The 19,046-nt window shown below is 47.9% G+C and overlaps 1 protein-coding gene across 12 annotated transcripts in view; it reads left to right on the top strand.

The window, feature by feature from the left end:
* LOC105687725 (AF4/FMR2 family member lilli) overlaps positions 1-19,046 on the top strand; it is a 269,224-nt gene that overhangs the window by 113,606 nt on the left and 136,572 nt on the right. Inside the window, exon 2 of one of the 12 annotated variants that reach the window (XM_048652881.1) lies at positions 4,675-4,772. The exons of the other annotated variants lie outside the window; for them this stretch is intronic. The gene's annotated coding sequence lies outside the window, so the exon portion shown is untranslated. The remainder of the gene's footprint in view (positions 1-4,674; positions 4,773-19,046) is intronic. 12 annotated transcript variants of the gene reach the window in all.

Below are 19,046 nucleotides of genomic sequence, written 5' to 3'. Positions count from 1 at the left end.
TAGTTTTAATGTGTTTGTTTTTTTTTCTTTTCTTTTGATAACGCGCAGAGTTTCGCGCGAATTTCCATCGCTTTGATTCGCGATAATTTGAATGGAACGCTTTCGAAACGTGTCACCCGTTCCAATGCGGATTGATACGCATACTTTATTATAATGTGAATGAAAATGGTACGAAGCTGTTTACGGTCGCTCCATTACCGATTACACCGGGAAGATGTCAGTATGTGTACGGCGTAATAACGTTATTGCCACGTAATATTCGCCGGTTATATATCAATGATATTATTCGCGGTGTTAATACCGTGTCGCTCGTGAAAATAATTCAGCGTAAAATTTGTTCCTGAACGTGACGTGGAAAAAGGTTTCAATATTTACACTTCGCTAGTTGACCGCAGAAAATGTGTTGGTGGAGATATGTAAAACGTACCTGTGCCGTACGCGCGCAGTCGTATATTTTGATTGACACCGTAACTACGTTCAAACGATAAAATAACAGAGAATCAATAATCGACGCCCGCGGCAATTTTTTCTCACCTCACCTGGTCGGCGATCGACGTGTGAAAACGAACGCGAAGCGGTTGCGGAAAATATTGATATTGTTTCGTTTTTTTTTGGTTTTTTTTCTTTGGTTTTTTGTCAATTTTTATCTACTCGCGAAGATTACCGTAGAATAGCGGGGAATCGGGCGGAGTACAACGTTAAGCGAGAGAACGGAGTAAATTGTGAGATGCAGCGTGTAACTTAGTTAGCCGGGGCCGTATTTAGAATCTCTTTACGAGATTAACAGTTGTCGTGACAGCGCTAATTCGCTTCCAGTCTACACTCTGAACTAGCAACGTTGCAGGCGAAGAAGAACACAGCGCCCGACGGTTTAACTACCGTTAGGAAACTGCGGAGGATTGAAACTTATCTGATAGTTAATATAAAGACTGTCATGTCGGATGGAACGTCGCAGACACGCCTAGCTTCGTTTTCCTATCTTCTCTCTATTTTCTTACGCCAGTCCTTAGGGATTTACTAATTGTGATCGACGTCTGCGACTGCAGTGAACGGTGGCGTAACTTGGACTTCGCGTTCCTACCGTACCGCGTATAAGTAAATATTCTTCGTCTTCGCCCGAGGATTTCCGATACTCTTCTCTACAGCCGTCTCATTTATACATAACGCCTTGGGAAAAATTCTTTTGAGATTATCACAACAAAAAAAAAACATTTCAACTCGACGAATTTTATTTTCGGGCAATTGGCAGACTGGCGAAGAGGCGGTGGCTTCTTGACAGGTGAGCACGTGCTCGTACGCCACATTTCGAACGCGAAATAATTAAGGTATCAGATTATATCGTTCCGCATTGAATGGGGGCGGACGAAGCGCGTGGGGGGCAATGCTGCGAGACTTCAACTCGGCAGAGCTTGTAACACCGAAGGTTGTCTCGGTTCCTGGCACAGCCGCGTACGCCTCCCTCTCGAACCCCCCCGCGAACCAATACAGGTAACGAGAACATGTAGATCCGGTACTTACGACCCCCCCTCCTCTTACCGAGATCAATTACTCGTTTCGGTAATAGATATCGCATTCGCGGATGCCGGGAGATTAGATTTTTTGGACCAAGTCGTGAACCGCTCGATCTCGTCCGGATGTGAAAATCGCCCGGGATCGTTCGGTGTCCGTTCGACTCGGCGTTCGTTCGATCCGGTGTGTGCCGAGCGGAAATTGTCGCGGATACGTTACTTCTTCGCGTGGTATATCGATTAATTAATTACAAGGTCTTGGAACTGCGACGGAAGTAAGAAATTGCCTCGAAATTGTTTCCAAAGTTATTCGAGCGAGGTGCGACAATTTTAACGGGATTCCGTTACGCGGCGTGTGTAGGTGCGGGCGTGTACACCGTACACGCGCGTGTCCTCCATGTAAGTGGATAGTTTCGTTTTCCGCATTCTCTCGGTTCGTCTGAAACGAAAATCCTCTCTCGATTCTCTAATTGCCGTGGATCGTCGATGGGAAATTCTATCTATTCGAGTTGGCGCTGTTTCCAAACACACCAGACAAGACAAGCGAGCGAAAAGGTCGTTTTGCAGTTCCTCGCGACCCGAACGTATATATGTATATATACATAAATTCGTGTTCCCGTTGCAATATCACGCGCATTCCGGTCGGACGTTACGGACCGACAGTCTTATCCGTCTCGTGGTCGTTGCCAATAATTTGTCGCCGTTCTTCCTTCGAAACTTTATCACATCGAAATATTAATCTTTCCGAAACCCTTTTCGCGTATTGACATAATATCCTCGAAAATTTTCAACCTCGAGGTAACTACAGTAGCTATACCGTACAGAGGTGTTTGTTCGCCGAGGGGACGTTGTCGGGGTAAAGGCAGGGTTATTAAGCCGAAACCACAGACCACATCAGAGCCGCATAGCGAAGAAGACCCTTTGGGATACGCGAGAATACATTTGAACAGAGGTGGAGATTTTTTTTCAGGCACAGTTTGCCGTACACGCGAACGTTAAACTTTCGTTAAATTAAAAAAAAAAATATCGGGCGAGTGGAAGGGATATTTTTTCGCATATTTTGGCGGCCATCTTCGGCTTGAAAAGACGTTTCGCGTCAAGCGTATTATAACTTGGCGGTTGCAGGGATGAACGCGAATGCATTCCACCGCAGAAGTTTCTAAATCGTTTGCCATTACTCCCGCAAAGACACGTTCGAGTTGCCCAGCTGTTATACGTCGTATCACACCCTATAGGTATACGCACGTGCTCTCGCCGAGGATCGTGCCAAATTTTTGAATAATCGAAAAAACCCTCTTCCAATATCGGTCGGGTTCGATGTTTTTTTTTTTTTCTTTTTTCACCACGAATTTCGCCGTTACGGCGTGGAGAGGTGAGAAGCGAATTTTGAGGTCGCGCGAGGTACGCGGTATGTGCTCGGGTTCGTTGTTATCAGATATCGTTCGCCGTGCGCCGACAGCCTGAATTTAATTCGGGTACGAGCAATTAAACGGGGACTCGTTCGTCTCCGCGTCAGTACGCGGGGGGACGAGGGGTAGCGGTGTTGCGAGGTGGGATAGGTAGGTACAGTTTGGCGGTTGTAACGAATCACGTGCAGGATTCCGGCGTAGTAACGGCGAGGCGGTGAACGTATATTAACAAACGGCAAGCGAGGCGAAAATGCATCCACGTAAGCAAATAGCGAAGCCACCCGAAAATTCAGCAGCCACCCCTTTGCCGCGGTAACGCACGTCATCATATATCCCATTCCTCTCGCTCGAGCCGCGCGCTTTGAGCAAACGCGGCATATTAGATTATTTACTTTACGTATATTGCCTACGCTTAATCACTTAACATATCAGATCTTCGCGCACACGGATGCGAGTACACGTATACATCGCATGAGCACCTCCCATGCACACACCGTCTCGATTGTACGTACACGTGTTAACGCGAATGTATAGTGCGCGGTTCGCGATGTGCAACGGCCGTTTCATCCACGATCTTACCGCGATTGGCTTCGCATGTTTCGAGGACGTATCGACTAAACCGCCGCTTTTCGCTCCTACTTCTGTTCCTCCTTTCATATTTACTCGTTCGAATTGCTTTTTCCCGATTGCTACGCACACCTTTTTCATTTATTTTGTCCGCATTTATCCATCTCAACGGGGGTGAAAATTTATACCACGCGTTACCCAAAATCCGAATCGAGAACATCCGTTCGTATGTCGAAGGTGCGCGATGATATTTTTTTGCCCCCCTTCCCACTTCTCTTTGTTTTCATTCGATACAAATCTTGGAAAACTCGCGTCGATCGTGTTGTAGCAGTGTGCGGTAATCGGATTATTATGCAGTTGCATTGCGACTTTCTTTATCGTATTATATATATATACGGTTAGGAATAATCACAATCCAATTATTTACTCGCAACAAAGCTAAAGCCGTACACGATTTATAGGGCAGAGGTCAAGCGGTTTATATTCCTTACAGTGTAGTTATTGTTGGTTCTCGTAGATGTAATGGTATAGTTAAGGTGTAGGTAGATAAGTCGGTTAATTACTTGATTACCTAGTAATTATGTGGAACGTAGAGCGGTTAGCACGCGAAATCTCTGATCTGAGCACGCGTTTTATCCTCGGATATATTGCCTTACGATTTTTCTGTTTTCTTTTTTTTTTTTCTTCTATTTTAAAATAATTATGTCAAACCACCGAGTCCGGCAGCTGTTGCGTTATGCGGCGATCTCACAACCGATACAAACACAACACAGTTGAAACTATCGATAAAACGAATGAGCAGCCGAAAGAAAATTCATAAAATGTCGTAAGGGGGTTGATTTAAATTTACCGCATGTTGCCGGAAGTAAAACAGTTATCCGGTTGAATGAATCACGGATTTTGACAGCCGACCGACTACCCCAGCTTGATATTACTGTCAACCCTTTCTCTCATTGCACGGTTTGAGTCGTGCACTACGAGACGATATCGTTAACAACTTCGGTTCACTGTTCTGAATTATCTCTATCCTGGATATAATTACCGAGAAATGTATGAGATTCGTGCATGACTATAATTAATTTTCCACCAATTATACCCATCGCATATATACATTATACACATACAGACGGTATACGGTGTGGATGTTAAAGGTACCCGCTAACCTTATCCGTTTGTGATTTTTGTTTCAGGTATGTTTTCAACATAGCCGTCATTTAACAAGCCCCCATAAAACTTAGCTTCCATCGCCCCATCTTCGACTGCGTAATCGTAGGAAATTCTTCACGTGGTGAGTAAGAAACGCACACATAAGTTAAAAAAAAAGCGACCGAGGAAATAGTTGTTGGAAATTTTTTTTTTCTCTCTCCAAATCGGTTCCACATACGTTGCGTGACAATTCGCACGAACACCTGAAATTAAATAACGCTTCGCAATAATCGGGACGAAGCGAGTTGTTCCGAGCCGGCGTTACGTCTGCAATGAGGTTAAATGCAAAGTGTTTTTATCGGGTAAAAAAATAGCGTGCAATTTGCGGAATAGGTGCGGCGGGAGGGGAGGGGGAGGCGAATCGAGGTGGTGCACCTCACGTCCGAACTGGCATTGGGGGGGTAAATTAGTAATTAGAAGTCTGACGTAAGCGTGTGTCGGGTTGTTTCGGCTTCGCGTGGTTCGAGCCCGCGTCGGTTCCGTGATAGGGCTCGGCGAGTTGCGGGAATCGTAGGTGGAAACGGTCGAAGTATAAGGAAGAGAACGAAGAAAGGGGCCGTCGAGGGGCGAGAAAGGGAACGGAGGGGAGGCTCCTGCCGCTGCGACAGGTACGGTACATCGCGTGACCCGACCCCCCGGGGGGCGAAGGGGGGAAAACGCGGACGGAGGGAAAACGACGAGGGATGACAATTATGCCCTACAGGTAATTGCCAGGTAGCAGCTAAACAGAGCGAGCGCCTCGGCGAGCTCTCTGCCGAGGTGAAGGAAAACCGCGACGGTTTCGTTTCGCTACGACGTATCGCGGAGGTTCACCGTGCCCCGTGCGTTGCCCTACGTGCAATACCGTTCAGCCGTTCGCCCGTACGTGTACGAGAAAAGAAAGAGGTAACCTACCACCTACCCCTTCATCGGGGAGTGAGCTTTCCAACGGAAAATCACAGTATTTAAATTTACCGCCGTGAAACAGTTTGGCCTTATAATTTTATGAGCAATTTTTTCATATAAACTCCTAGTCTTTACACCGCCCCCGCATGGCGCGGAACCTTTCTAGCTTCTAAGATAATATCGGATACTTAACATCAACGTTACACACGATCGTATCATTTTGACCTGAAAATTTTATATGAAAAGTTCGAGAAATCGGTGAAAATTTTTACCTCGTATTACAGAAATTATATCCTACTATTTGACGTCAGAATTGTTTTTTTTTCTTCAAGAATTACCTCCGTTTATTCATTCACTTTATTTTTTCGACCCGAACCATTTTCACGTGAAACCGCGACAGCTGTTTTTTTTTTTTTTTATTTTCTCCCTCTTTCCATCGGGAACAACGGTACGTGTTTCGATTAGGAGAGGTATAAGGGGAATTAGGCGGTGCCGTTCCATCGAAATAACTTAACCGCGATTCGGTTGCTATATACCACGAGAGAAAGGACCTGATCCAAATTACAGGTGACGTGAAATCAAGTTATCGAATCGACAAACGTCATGCAAGGCGAGGCTCGAATCGACCCCCGATCCCGACCTCTAGAGCCCTCGCCGCTGTAGGTTGAACCACTCTGGAATAATTCTGTTACTATCGTGTGACCGAATACTCGAACGACACGATATATCGCACAGCTCTCATTTCCTTCGCGCGTACACACGAAAATGGGAAAAAATGCGTTCGTTCGTACGGATATCGAAGCGCATGTGAATGAAAGTACGAACGAAAAGAGAAAAAAAAAAAAAAACGCGAAGAATAAGTTGACCGCCCAGTGATCGCGCAAAAATGATGAGAAGCGGAGAAAAAAGAGAAAAAAGAAAAAAGAAAAGAAAAAAGGTTGAACGGGGAAGATGATTCCACGCTAAGTACGGTGTTTGTACGGTCGCCCCTTTGGCGCCGAGCGGCTGTCTTCGGTGCCCCGTGAGAGCTCCCACAAAATTAGTCGCAAATATGTGTTATTTCGCCATGCGCGAACGAAGGACGCGTATCTGTCGCGTGCCTCCGTATTCTTACCCCGCTTGTATACGCGTACCCCGGCAGTGTAACACGCCTCCGGGTCTCGTATGCATTATGAAACCGAGCACCCCTGGCACAGCGGTACGTCATGCCTATTCCGCACGCGCGATTTCCCACGTTTGCCAACCCCCTCCCCCCCCCCTGCCCCCTACACCCTACCCCCAACCCCCTGCGCCACCCCCCCGCTACACGCGTCGTATACGGACGTTACACGTCCCCGCGTATTTTACATACCTACCTGTCACCTTGTGCGTCAAATTGCCGGAAGCGGAAACGGCGGTATTACCTCGCTTTCCCCCGTGCGCCGCGAGTATCGTGCGAGCTTTTTTTTTTTTTTTTCTTGATTTTTTATTCTTGAAAATAATTTTTAATCCTCGAAAAAAAATCAACGCGGAATGAAAAAAAAAAGGTAAAAATCGTCCGCGATTCTCCGTCGGCGGAGCGTTACGATCGTCGAATGGCAAACGCCTGACGTATAATAACCGTCGGTGAGACAACTTTCGATAAAGTTGACTTTTAGTCGTAGTTCAAGCGATCCGAGCCGCGACGCAACGCGCACTCGTGCCCGCTCGGCTGTCAGTAGGGGTAGAACTTTTGAATTTTTTCTCCGATAAATAATTCGTCGCATTTCCCGGAGCGTAGTTGCACAAGTGACGTATTATGCACGCGTACGTGTTGTATTGTTCTCCGTGAACGTACGTCAGGTGTGTATACGTATACACGTAACAAACGACTGCATTATTCTCGCGGTGGACTGTATGATTTTGTAGCTCTAGCTGCCGCCCTGACGTAACGAATAAAGTTTTTTTACGGAGGCTAATCGTGTGTCGCGACGAACGAAGGAAGGGCCGAAAAAAAAAAGTAAGGGAGATCCGCTGGGCGCTTATGAATAATAAGGTCAGCTCCGAATTCCGTTGACGGGCTTCCAGCTCTACCTTCGTACAACCAATCCAAACGGACGAAACGTTAAACGATCTTCTTCCTAGATCATTATAAAGCCATTAATCATACGAATGCGGCGCTGGGTCAAAGGTTGGGGGACGTAGCGGTCAAGCGAAGTGAATTATCAATAAGACAGACCAGAGGTATCCGTCCCTTCAGGTTTCCAACCAACCGCCGGTATACTCCTCGGGAATGTATTATTCAATCTCTACCGCTCACTGGCTCAACGTCGACGCGTTCACGTCCTCGACGTCGCGGAAGATTCGACGATATCGTCATCCGCCGCCAGAGAGAGAAAAGCGAGGATTCCCAAATTTTTCACGCGTCTTCGGGACACCCGAAATCCTCGTCGTCGATTATTTTCTTCGTTTCTGTCCAATGTACTCGAGCAGCCGAAAATTTATTTCGGTATCGGCACGATTACGAGTTCGCTCCTTTTTTCTCCCGGTTCTCGACGGATGATGATCGTGCGCAATTCATAATGCATGGTACGCGGATCGCGTTTGCATGGCGGCACGCACGTGTACCAATAATAAATAGAAACGGACCGCGAACGTCCGCAATACCCAACCGTACCTGTGCCGCCGCGTGGAAAACCTGAGGAAGCACCGGGGAACGTCCTTCGCATGCGTGGACACCCGTGTAACTCATCGCCTGCGTTACGAGGTAATTTCACATGAAAATTATCCGGATCGGAGTCCTGGCTTATTTATGAGACGGGAAAAAAAACCGCGAAAGACGGAACAACTTCTACCTCTACGCACACGGGTAGGGGGTGGAGGGGGGACGGGGGGGTGAGCGAGTGAGTTGTTTTTTTAATTAATTTCTTTTTTTCCTTTCCATCGAACGCCCGATGGTCAGGGGCGTTTTCGACGTTCCGCGGTTAATGGGGCTATGCATGAATAGATGTATAGAAGTTAATAATCAGGTTGGTTTAGGAAAAGCCTAAAATTTGATGTTTACTTTATCCCCGCTAATCAAGGGATAATATATTTGCGTTTTATAATCCTTGGTCGGCTAAGAGGGTAAAATCTGAAAGCTTAGTGGAATCTCCTTTCGGTCGGATGGTTAATCTTGCCCCCCCCCCCCCCCCCAACTTTCCGTACCTAGCCGTCCCGTCTTCTGGGGGTGTACGAACCACCCCTAAAAACACCCCCTCCCCCCCCCTCCGTTCCCCCGAACTAAGACCGGCTCGACTCCCGTTCATGTAACTCTCGAGTCTTATATATCTCCTCCAACTTAATGGCTTATTTTATCTCTTAATATTGCACCGCAATGTTCATTCAAATATCTTGGTTATAAATTATCGGATAGGCGTCGCGACGCTTTGCAATATCTAGCAGTTGAAATTGTGCCTTGTATACCTGAACGTCGCTGGCTTCGCAACTTATAAATTGACGCCCACCGATGCCCGCGGGCGTATATGTATAGAATGTGCCATCCGCTCGTACGCTTCGGATGCTACGCTAATCGATAATACACTTCTTGGTCTCGACAGTCGTTCTAATTAAAACCTCGTGAATTCGTTGCAATAAAAAATGGATGATAGACGGAGAAGATGTTGAAAATTTGATTCTCCTATTTCGGCAAAATGGAAATCTCGCGCTTTCGCGGCCTTGCGAAAAACGCGATCCTTCCGATTCGCGTGTAGGATACGCGAGGGAGTACAAAGAGGACGATTAGTCTCATGTTTACCGCGGGTATCGAGTGAACCGGAATGAAAATTGGGAGAGAAAAAAAAAAGGGGGGGGGGGGGGGGGGGGAAGGGAATCGAGCGGATATAAAGTAAACGTGGAATGAGAAAAAGGTGGAGAGTGCGGAGCTACGGGTGAGAGGAGTGACTGGGCGATCGGAACGTCGGTGGAAGCGAACAAGAATTGGCGAGCGAGGAGCCGTGCTTGCGGCAACATTATCTAAAATTCAAGCCGTAATTACTTTGCTGGGCGGCGGTTCCGGTTGATTTATAGTCATCGCGCGCGATGCAGCTGCGTGGGTGTAAGTAATTAAAAATGTACCATCGCGTGGTACGCCGCTGGCTAAGGGAATCACCCGCCAAGAAGGGGAGGAACACAAGGGGGTGAAAAAGGGGAGTTAAAAGAGGGCCCCTCCCTCCCTGGGCGCCTTGGCACTGCCTTGCCCCCGTTCAAAGAGCGGACGGTAACAGTCCTTTCTATTTCGGTATTCGAGCAATCGTTTTTACCTTTCTATTACTCGTTATATTTTTCAACCCTTGTTAACCGCCTTTATCTCTTCTACCAGCTTTCTCCTTCACATGGATTCTAGGCCGGGGTATCGTTGCGAATTTGTTCGCCGCTCGCGAACTGTTTTTTTTTTTTTACCCAAGTCATTTTCGAAGTTGGCAAATAACCCGCTTGGATCGGTTGATTTTTCAGGGCCACCCCCGTAAGCGGAGCGAAATTTTTTTGCGCGCTTGATCTGGTATTTCCGCGGTTCGATTTCCCGGAGTTTTTTTTCGTTTTTCGTTTTTTTTCGAAAAGTTTATCGAGGCAAACAATTACGTAAGTGAGACGCGTTCCCCGAGTTTGGTGTGGGTGTATTATTATCAAGTGTACTTAGTAATTACGGGGCCAATTAGGAGTGGAGGTTTGAATAATAAGGATTGAACAACCGAGTGGCTCACGAGTACCACCTTACCCACTCCTTGCCATTTTGTTTCCCGCGCAATCAAATCTCGGTTGAGGTAACATAAAAAAAAAAAAAAAAATGAAAAAAAAAATATGAAAAAGGAGAGAAAGGAAAAAAGGCAATGTACGAAAGAGTCCCTGTAATTAATTACCGGTACTTCCGCGCTCCAATTTGTTGCAAGAAGTCATCGTGCGTTCAGTCAACGGTACGGCAAAGACTTGAGTAGCGCAAGGAGCCGAGCGGGCTTGAAAAAGACGAATTATGAGCAAAAAAAAAAATTCATTCAAATAAACGAATCCCCCAAGACCCGGATCGCGATTACAGTCGGGGATCGTACGTGGGAAAAAAACAGGGACAAATTCTCGCGAGAATTTGCGTGCTAAAATTTGAAAAACTATTATTAATTGGGTGATAACGTAGTAGGATTATAGGCTGGGATAGGGAGAGATGGGAAAACGTTGAGCGTTATAAGTGACAGTGATCGGCAAGAGGTGGAAATTCCTGGTGTTGGTTAGTCGGTTGATTGTACCCGGCGGATGAGTCTAGAGACTCGAGTCTCCGGCTCTCCGCTGAGGCTCGAGAGAGTGCAAGAGACTGGGTTGAAAGATGACGAGTGAACAAGGGGGTTTCGGGATGTGGTAAGGGGGCGCTTAATTAGAGCCAGACTTCCGCAGGATCCTCGAGGCTTCCCGAAGTCTAAACTTGTCTTCCTGCAGTTTATCCACGCACCAGGAGTAGAGATACAACCGCGTGTACGTATTACGTGTTACATCGGCTATCCGATCGGAGGTATCTATCGGTTTACATCCGCCGGCTGTTAATTGTTTTTCTCAACTCCTCGGGAGTTTTTCACTTTTCCATTTTTAACGTCACATCCGAGACGAATTCAAAAATGTCGGATCATTCGAAGGAGAAAAAGAGCGCCGCTGCGATCGACGGGGAACAACGTCTCGCTGGCGTGTAGCGCTCAGAATAAGTTGATACCTGGAGCACGTGTCGGCGGCTCGTCCGATTCAAACCACGTGACTTTCCGCACGCAATTGTTTCGCCAAAGTTTACGATCGTGTAGACGCGGCGTCACGTCGCGCCCTTGGCCAACTCTTAATGACCTCTGTGACCTCCCGCCTCGATTACATCGTACAACGGTGTTGTGTATCGGCCGGTACGACGAATGCGACGGAACTTGGCGAATTTACAACGCTCGGATTATTCTTTCTCCCATCTTTTCCATTCCCCGAGTCGTTTGAAAGGGACGTTTGTCTCTCTCGAGTCTAGACTCCGAATCGCGGCGCGACCCTAGTTAACCGGATAGATAAAGGGCAGTCGATATCGGCAGCGGTGCAAGGGTCTCGCTGTTCAAGATGTTATTAATCGAGTTGACGACGCGTCGGTCGTTACGCCGGGGCCAATCACCGTCCGGCTAATTAGGCTATCCTACAGTGGTCTGACTCTGTAATCTTCGGTGAGAGATCCACCGGGTCCGGGAAAGCTAGTTCTACCGGAGACGGTCGGTCAAACGCGAGGCCTGGAGCAACGGGAGAGAGAAGATCCAGACGAAACTGCGGTGAACGTGGACGGAGTCCCCTCGGCCCTCCTCCTCCTCCCGCCATGTTACGATCACCTTTACGGGATCAAAAATTTCGATCTTCCCAGCCGGACCGCGCGACCGACCCTTCCCCTTGATATAATTCCTGTTGTATTATACGCGACGCGTAAGATGTTGCGAACGACGGTTCTCCCATTCATCCGACCAGCTTTGAAACGGTCTCGGAATCAATAATCCGATTTGCGATGGTCGAACGACCGTCGAATCCCGCGACAACGACTACGACTACGACTACGACTACGAGGAACTGAGGTGTCTTCCGTTAACCCCGGCGGTGTCGCGCGGGTTCTCGCAGGTTAATTGATCATTCATGGTTAATACGAGCGAGTTGGAAGCGGGAAGGTGATAAGGACCTAAACCGTTGACACTGCGACCTACCGTGCTTTCAACGCCGCGATTTCGACGCCTTCGAAATTCTCCGACGCTTCTGTGTTTACCCCCGAAACCCAAGTCGCGCTTCGAACCGCGACGTTCGAAGTCGTCGATCGGAAAAATTCAGGAAAAAGAAAAAGCTCGTCACATACCATTTTGGTTGAAATTGTTCGGAATGGGGGAAATTATGTACGACCATCACGGTTGTACACAGCTGCCGCGCAAAGGTCTTGTTATTATTTATCGATCGTAGCGTATCGCGAAGTCGCCGGCGACTCACGGACGTCTGGATTTAATTGAATGCCTTATCATCGGCGCTGTAGGAATTAGATCGTCCGGTGCGGCGCGTTGTGTGCGCCTAGAATTCCGCTCGAACGTAGAGAATATCGCGGTTTACCGGCGCGACAACAACGAATGCGAATACCACGGCGTATACAATAGATACGTTTTACGTTTTGCGGTACTGCGATTCCTTTTTCGCATTTGGAGATCCGCACCGCGCACACGCGTACGCATAATATTTGTATTACCGGCGAGAATTGCACCTCTGATTATCCGGTTATCGCTGGTTAAAACGATCGCCGATAAAATAAATCAAATAAAATGACGCCGCAAACACCTGACCGTACACACACCGACTACGATTGCTCCATGGATTGAGTACAGAGTCGTAAATAACCAGAACAATGGACCGTTCGATCTCGCGTCGTAGAATTATGCCTCGATATTTTTTTGCTACGCCCGTGCGACAATCACGCTCCGAGTATCTCTCGCCGGACAGACGGATCATCCGTAATAGAAAAATTAAAAATAAAAAAACACAAAATGGAAAAAGTTTTAAGGGTTTGAAAATAGCGCGATGTGTGTCGTACAACGGTACCCGACGTCGCGACGTCTCCGATAGTCGCGAGTGTTAATAATTACCTCCTCCGTGAACATAAGCTGTTGAGAAGTATACGTAAGCAGCAACGTTGCGCTGAAGCACACGGTTGTATAACTTTCTTGAAAATTATTAGCATTTATAACAAGCTATAACGTCGGTCGACTGGTTGAAAAAAAACTCAAGCGGTACGTACGTACGTATCTTCCGGAATGAATCGAAAACTGCATCGTAGAAATAAAAAAATTGGCGATGGATAACGATGGAAAAAAAAAAGAAAAAATGTTTCTCATCTTTGAAAGCAAAGTTGTCGGGACGTCTTGGGTGAGGTAACGCGTCGGAGGTAGAGGTCAGAAGTCAAGCGAAGCCGCTGCTCTCGGTACAATGATAGGGTGGGTGGGTGGTGGGTACCGTACGTCGGAGAGAACACGGAGTAGAACAGAATCCAGGAACACCTTGGGGAGATTACTAATGCCGGCTAACTACGGGCAAGACGCCACGTGAGGGGTGACCCAAGAAGCGACCCAGGTCGTTATTGCATTCCCGTACGCGGTGAGCCGTGTGCTACCGTCTCCCGCACTCATGCACAGTTCAGTTCGGTTATATTCGGTTCTCTCTTACCGAGGGACGCGACTTAGAGCCAAAAGGGTGAACTCCGAGAGAGACGGGAATAAGAAGGGAGAGAGAGAGAGAAAGGAAAGGAACGGGGTGTAAGACTGCCAGGGCGATGGAAATACGTGTGTACACCTATACACGGACATAACCCATTCTGGGCGCGCCTCACCATAGCTCCGCTTTTGCTCGAAGCTTTGGTTCCGCACAGGTTCTGGTGTTCTACGAGTTCCGAATGAACTTCGCAGTTGCTTATCCACTTTCGTACGTGTTTCCTTACGTGTTACTAGCCCCCCCCCCCCCCGCCCCCCTCCCCCTCCCCCGTGTAGCGAACACCACCACCACCACCTCGCTTTTCGGATTATTATTTAGCCGTGCTCTGAATTTATACTCGTTGTTATATTTGCGCGTAAAGGACACGTACGGGGATTTTCTTCCAAGGTTGTATGGACGGGTACGTGTATTTCGACGTTACGTGAGAAATGTTTTATGCACGCGGTTTTATACGTGGTGTAACTGCGACGAATCGAAGTTTTCGGTGAAATTTTCCAAGTTAGGATAAATTGATTCGTCGTTACTTCGTACCGGTTTATCTTGAATCGCGCGTCACCGATACGGTCATAGTTTATAGCTGCTGCAGCAGAATCATCCGGCTCGTTCTACGGGGTACCTAAGTGGGTTGTAAGAGGATAGGAAAGCCAAACCAATGGCGGGGCTAACCAACCGTTAAGCATCTCTGAATACATAGAGAAGCGGTACTGAGAAGCCGCAATTCACATATTGAGTATCAAGTTTCGCTCGCCTACAACCAACTTATCTTGTATCAACTATACACAATCCAGAGGTCCGAGTCACCAAGTTTACAAGACGCAAACGGCTTTTGGAATAACACCCGATAAGACCCCACCGAACTATCCCTCGCCAATTCGATCCACGTCTATTTGTATTAACCGTATAATACGTATGATGCTAAATTTCGAATAAGCTGCCGTCAAAACTTCGCCGAATGGAAATACTTTCACCGATCAATCTTGGCTACATTTTTTCTTCTGACCGTACGTTTTGTTTCGTTCTTTTTTTCTCTCCATCACGGATGGCGTTCTCGCGGAATGTTTTTTTTTTCGGATATTCGGAATGAAGAAAAAAAAAATAAAGGATCGATGGCATAATAATGCGATAACACCGCGGTAATCGGCAGCTGTATGCTGAGATTTTCTTCTGGTTTTAACGTGCGGGACGTGATTCGGCCGTGTGAGACCGAACATCTTCGGAGTTCTAACAGAATCCCGAGTTGGGGTGAGTAGACCGCAAAGGAACCATTCAATATACACCGAAATCTCCTCTCCCCGTCTAGAGGGAAGCCACATCCGGTCAGAACTAACGTCGTAATCTAAACTAATGCCCGTGCCTCAGTTCCTTGAAGTATAGTTCTCTTAAGACGAATTAATTCGATGCCAAAATGGCGATTTCAAACGGGAATGAAACTTTCTGAACGTCTCATCAAATTCGAGAAGACCCAAAATCACCTCCTCGAAGGCTCCTCTACCTCACCGCTCCACCTCGAGACTTCTAGTTAATTAATTTTATTGAAGTCTGGAGAATTGAAATTATTATTTGTTTTTTCTTACAAATCGGGAGTAATTTCGAAAAATCAAAAACCTCTCGGATCGCGAGCAAAGGATCGCAGAGGCGTTGGCCACGCATTTGATAGAAAAAAAGGTACAACGTCGAGGGTCGCGAAAGGGCGTCGGGAATGAGCTGTGAAATGGCCTTCTTTCCCGAGTGACCCCGTGGAACGCCCCTCTGTTTCCCTTAAACGTCGGGAACACCGTGTAACCGAAAAGAAGGGAAGAAGTGCGAAAATGCGAAGGAGGAAATGTTCCGGTGTAAGAAACGGGTGGGTTCGTCCCTCGTGTTCCAAAATTACCAAAAAATGCTAACATCCTCGCAATCCTTTCTCCTCTCGCGGCATCGTCCCGATGCCCGATCATCCCTTACCCTCCCGACGATGTAGACAACGAGGGATTTTAAAAATTGAAACAAATTTCAGCTCTATATCAAGGCAATCGAAAAACTATGCCTACGGTTTTCTCACAGACGATTTTACTCGCTGGTTGCCTCGTCCTCGTTTCTTATACCGCGGTGTACCGTGGCCACCACAGCAAGTAAAGCCCTCGGCGCGGCAGCGGCGTTCTTTCCCCATTACAGGATGCAAATCAACCCCTAATTTTAATTTTACGTGTATTAAAATATCTCGCAGCTGACGGGTCCTGTGGGAAGGAAGAGTAGGAGGGAAGAAAGAAGGAAGTAGGATCCGGGGCGGGAGCGTGAGGGGGGAGGGGGGTATTGCCCTTCTTAGGTACAGGGGGATAACAGCGAGGCAGAAAATGAGCGGGATAGAAAACGAAGGGTGTGATGTGGAGTAAAAGGGATGGAGAGGAAGGTACCGCGTATCCCGTGGGATTAGTCGGAAAGCGATTTCGCGTGGTGAGGTGCAGCGGCTAAGAAATATACGAAATATGCCCCACCGCCGCTTCGCTTCCTTCCTATTCCCGCGTACCGCGGTACGTACTCCTTTGGAAAACGAGAGGCTGGATAAATTCGAATACGCAAACGCAACGACGATTCAACAAGGTCGCTTGATGCCGCCGCGGCAGCTCCTTACGTCGCTGGCTGCCGCCGCCGCCGCCGTCGTTTCTACCGATTCCGCCGCTTCTCGTAGCCAACTCTAATCTGCATACACTCAGCCCCGAAAGCCCGCGAATCCGCGCGCTTCGCTCTTCCGGAAAATATTGTAATTGGTTGTGTAGTACGACGCGCGAGACGAGAGTGTATATCAGACCAGAGATGAATCTGGATGAATTCCGAGATTCCCTTGGATTACCTCGGGAAATCTGCTTGACGAAAGCGCTCGCGGTGACGTCGGCCTTTGCGAGGTGTCCGTCTGGTGTTGTACGCGTACGTTCGTATACCTATTGCACATCCCGAGCACATCGAAACCCGAAATTTCTCCGCCAGGCGACGAGAAGAAAATCGAAATAATTACGACGTCGGTGGGTTTCCCGCAGCCCACCGATATTACCACCAATACCAAGGGCGTTTACGGTATCCGAAGATCAATTTACGACATCCGCCATACTTCTCCACTCCCTCACACATACACTATAGCTGGTTATCTACGGTTCAGCGAGCGCCATTTATCGCAATTAATCGTAATTATCTCAGCGCGTGTTTACGTAGCCTCGAGCAAAACTTCAGCTCTGCCCAGGTTCTTGCTGGGGTCAAGCTGCTCGAGCTTTTTGGGGGGGAGGGGGGGTGGACGAAAGCTGAAGGGTGGAGAAGGGGCGGGGGTCGAACGGGGTCCGGTGACGTACAAAGAACCTCCGTTCCTCCACCGTGAAAGTTCCTTGGACCGGGAAGCCGGATGACTGCGAGAAACTTTGACCAGCCCCGTACCTCGGTCGCGTCTAGAGCTTCGCGTAACTCACGGGAAACCCGTGGCTGAAGGCCATAGGTTTCCAGCACCGTGAAAGCTGGTAAGTAGGTGGGTAGGTAGGTAGGCCGTTAGTCAGTCGTCTAACTGGCGGCAAGCTGTTAGTCATCTACCGTACATACCTACCTACAAGCCGTGGCTCTTCAACGAGCGAGCAACTTGACCGTTGACAATAATGGCCGCACTCGCTTTTGTACAACTGCTACGCCTCTACCTTGCACAGGTTTCCTGTGCAACCACCGTTTACACACCGATGTAAATAGCGTGTAACAACTACATACCTATATACATATATATCACCGTGCATACGAAGACCGTCAAAGTCAAACGTTACCTAAGGCCGATGACGTCACATTACGCCAGCCACCGGCCTCGTACAGCGTAATGAAATAATAACCGTTTCAACCCTCTCGTCCCACGGCAATCCCTTCGGCGAAACGAGTTTACGACGTGTACGAAAATAATAAATTCAGAGGTCCGTACCGATGCGCTCTCGTTGAAAAAAAAAAAAACAAACAAACAAAAAAAAAAACAAACTGACAATGAGCTTTTTAAGAATTGAAAAGCCCGCTTCGTAACGGGATACGTCGGTTTAAAAATTTCGTGTTCACCGTCCCGGCAGGGCGGGTGAGTCGGTCGCTTCATCCCTTGAACGTTGTACGTAACCGTGGCTGCGTTTTTCTTGTTGGAATATCGGTGAAATGCGTCGAGCAGTTGGGCGGGGGTTTTGTTGGCGTATAAATAAAATAGCGACGCTTAAAAATAGGGGAGTATTATTAACTCACATTAGAGGGTGTTTTTGGCCCCGGAGTGACGCGAGGGATCCCGGGTTCTGCCGCGATGCACAGCTGATGCCATCCTACCGTGGCGTATCGTTAAATAATTTTCTACCCCCTAGCGAAAATCTACCGCGCGCTACACGTACGTCTGGTACGAGGCGTATGAGAAAAAAGAAAAGAAAGAAAAAAAAGAAGAAAAAAAAAAAAAGAATAGCAGAAAAGTTCGATAGTCAGCGTTGCACGTTCTCAGGTCCAACGTTTCGTTTCGATTCATTGAACTAATGTGAAATGTGCAGCGTACGTATGGTTCGCGAACTGCTAATGGTCGGTTCATAAGCGCATCAGGTTTACGGCTGTCGGTTTAAAACGGAAACCTCAACTAGCTGCTGCCCAGGAGTAGCGTATGCGGGTGTGGGTGGTGGTGACGGGTTTACGCCGCAGATAGTCGCTTCGGCTTTTAGGTTTATTGATAGCAATTTACCCAAATAACACATGTCGACGTTATCCTAATGCGCGAGAAGCAGGTTCACCTCGGTTTCGCGGGTACCTACGGGAATCACGAAGTCGATTAGCGTGTTTAACGACGTTGTTTCGCGCGGCGTAAATCGAACGCCAGAATTGTCCCACTGTGCGAACGTGAACTCGGAAACCGCTCGATTTCGTCGAAAAAATTGAAATCGGAACTTTTTACCCCGCGTATCGCGAGTGCACGGAACATCCCCCTCCGCTGTCGTCGAACTCTCTGAGCCGTGCGACGGATAACCACGACTATCCGAATAACTGACCGATAATCGGACCACGCCTAGCGTCAAACTTGCCTGATCTCACTCCACGTCTGGCGCTCGCTCGCACAAGAGAGATTTCGCCCGTTGCTGACGGGCGGCGGCGGCGAGGGGGCGAGAGGGTGACGAACGAAGAGGAGGAGGAGGAGGAGGATTAGAAATGGACGGAGGAAAGTTGGAGCCGACTGCGAAGGTAAACCGTAGACACCGGAGGTAGGGGAAATCGTCTCTTGAGGTTTACC

This window comes from Athalia rosae, chromosome 3 (genome assembly GCF_917208135.1).
Source record: "Athalia rosae chromosome 3, iyAthRosa1.1, whole genome shotgun sequence".
In the NCBI taxonomy this organism is placed as follows: Eukaryota; Metazoa; Arthropoda; class Insecta; order Hymenoptera; family Athaliidae; genus Athalia; species Athalia rosae.
Note: the sequence above shows the minus strand (reverse complement) of the source record. Positions and strands in the feature narration are given on the sequence as shown.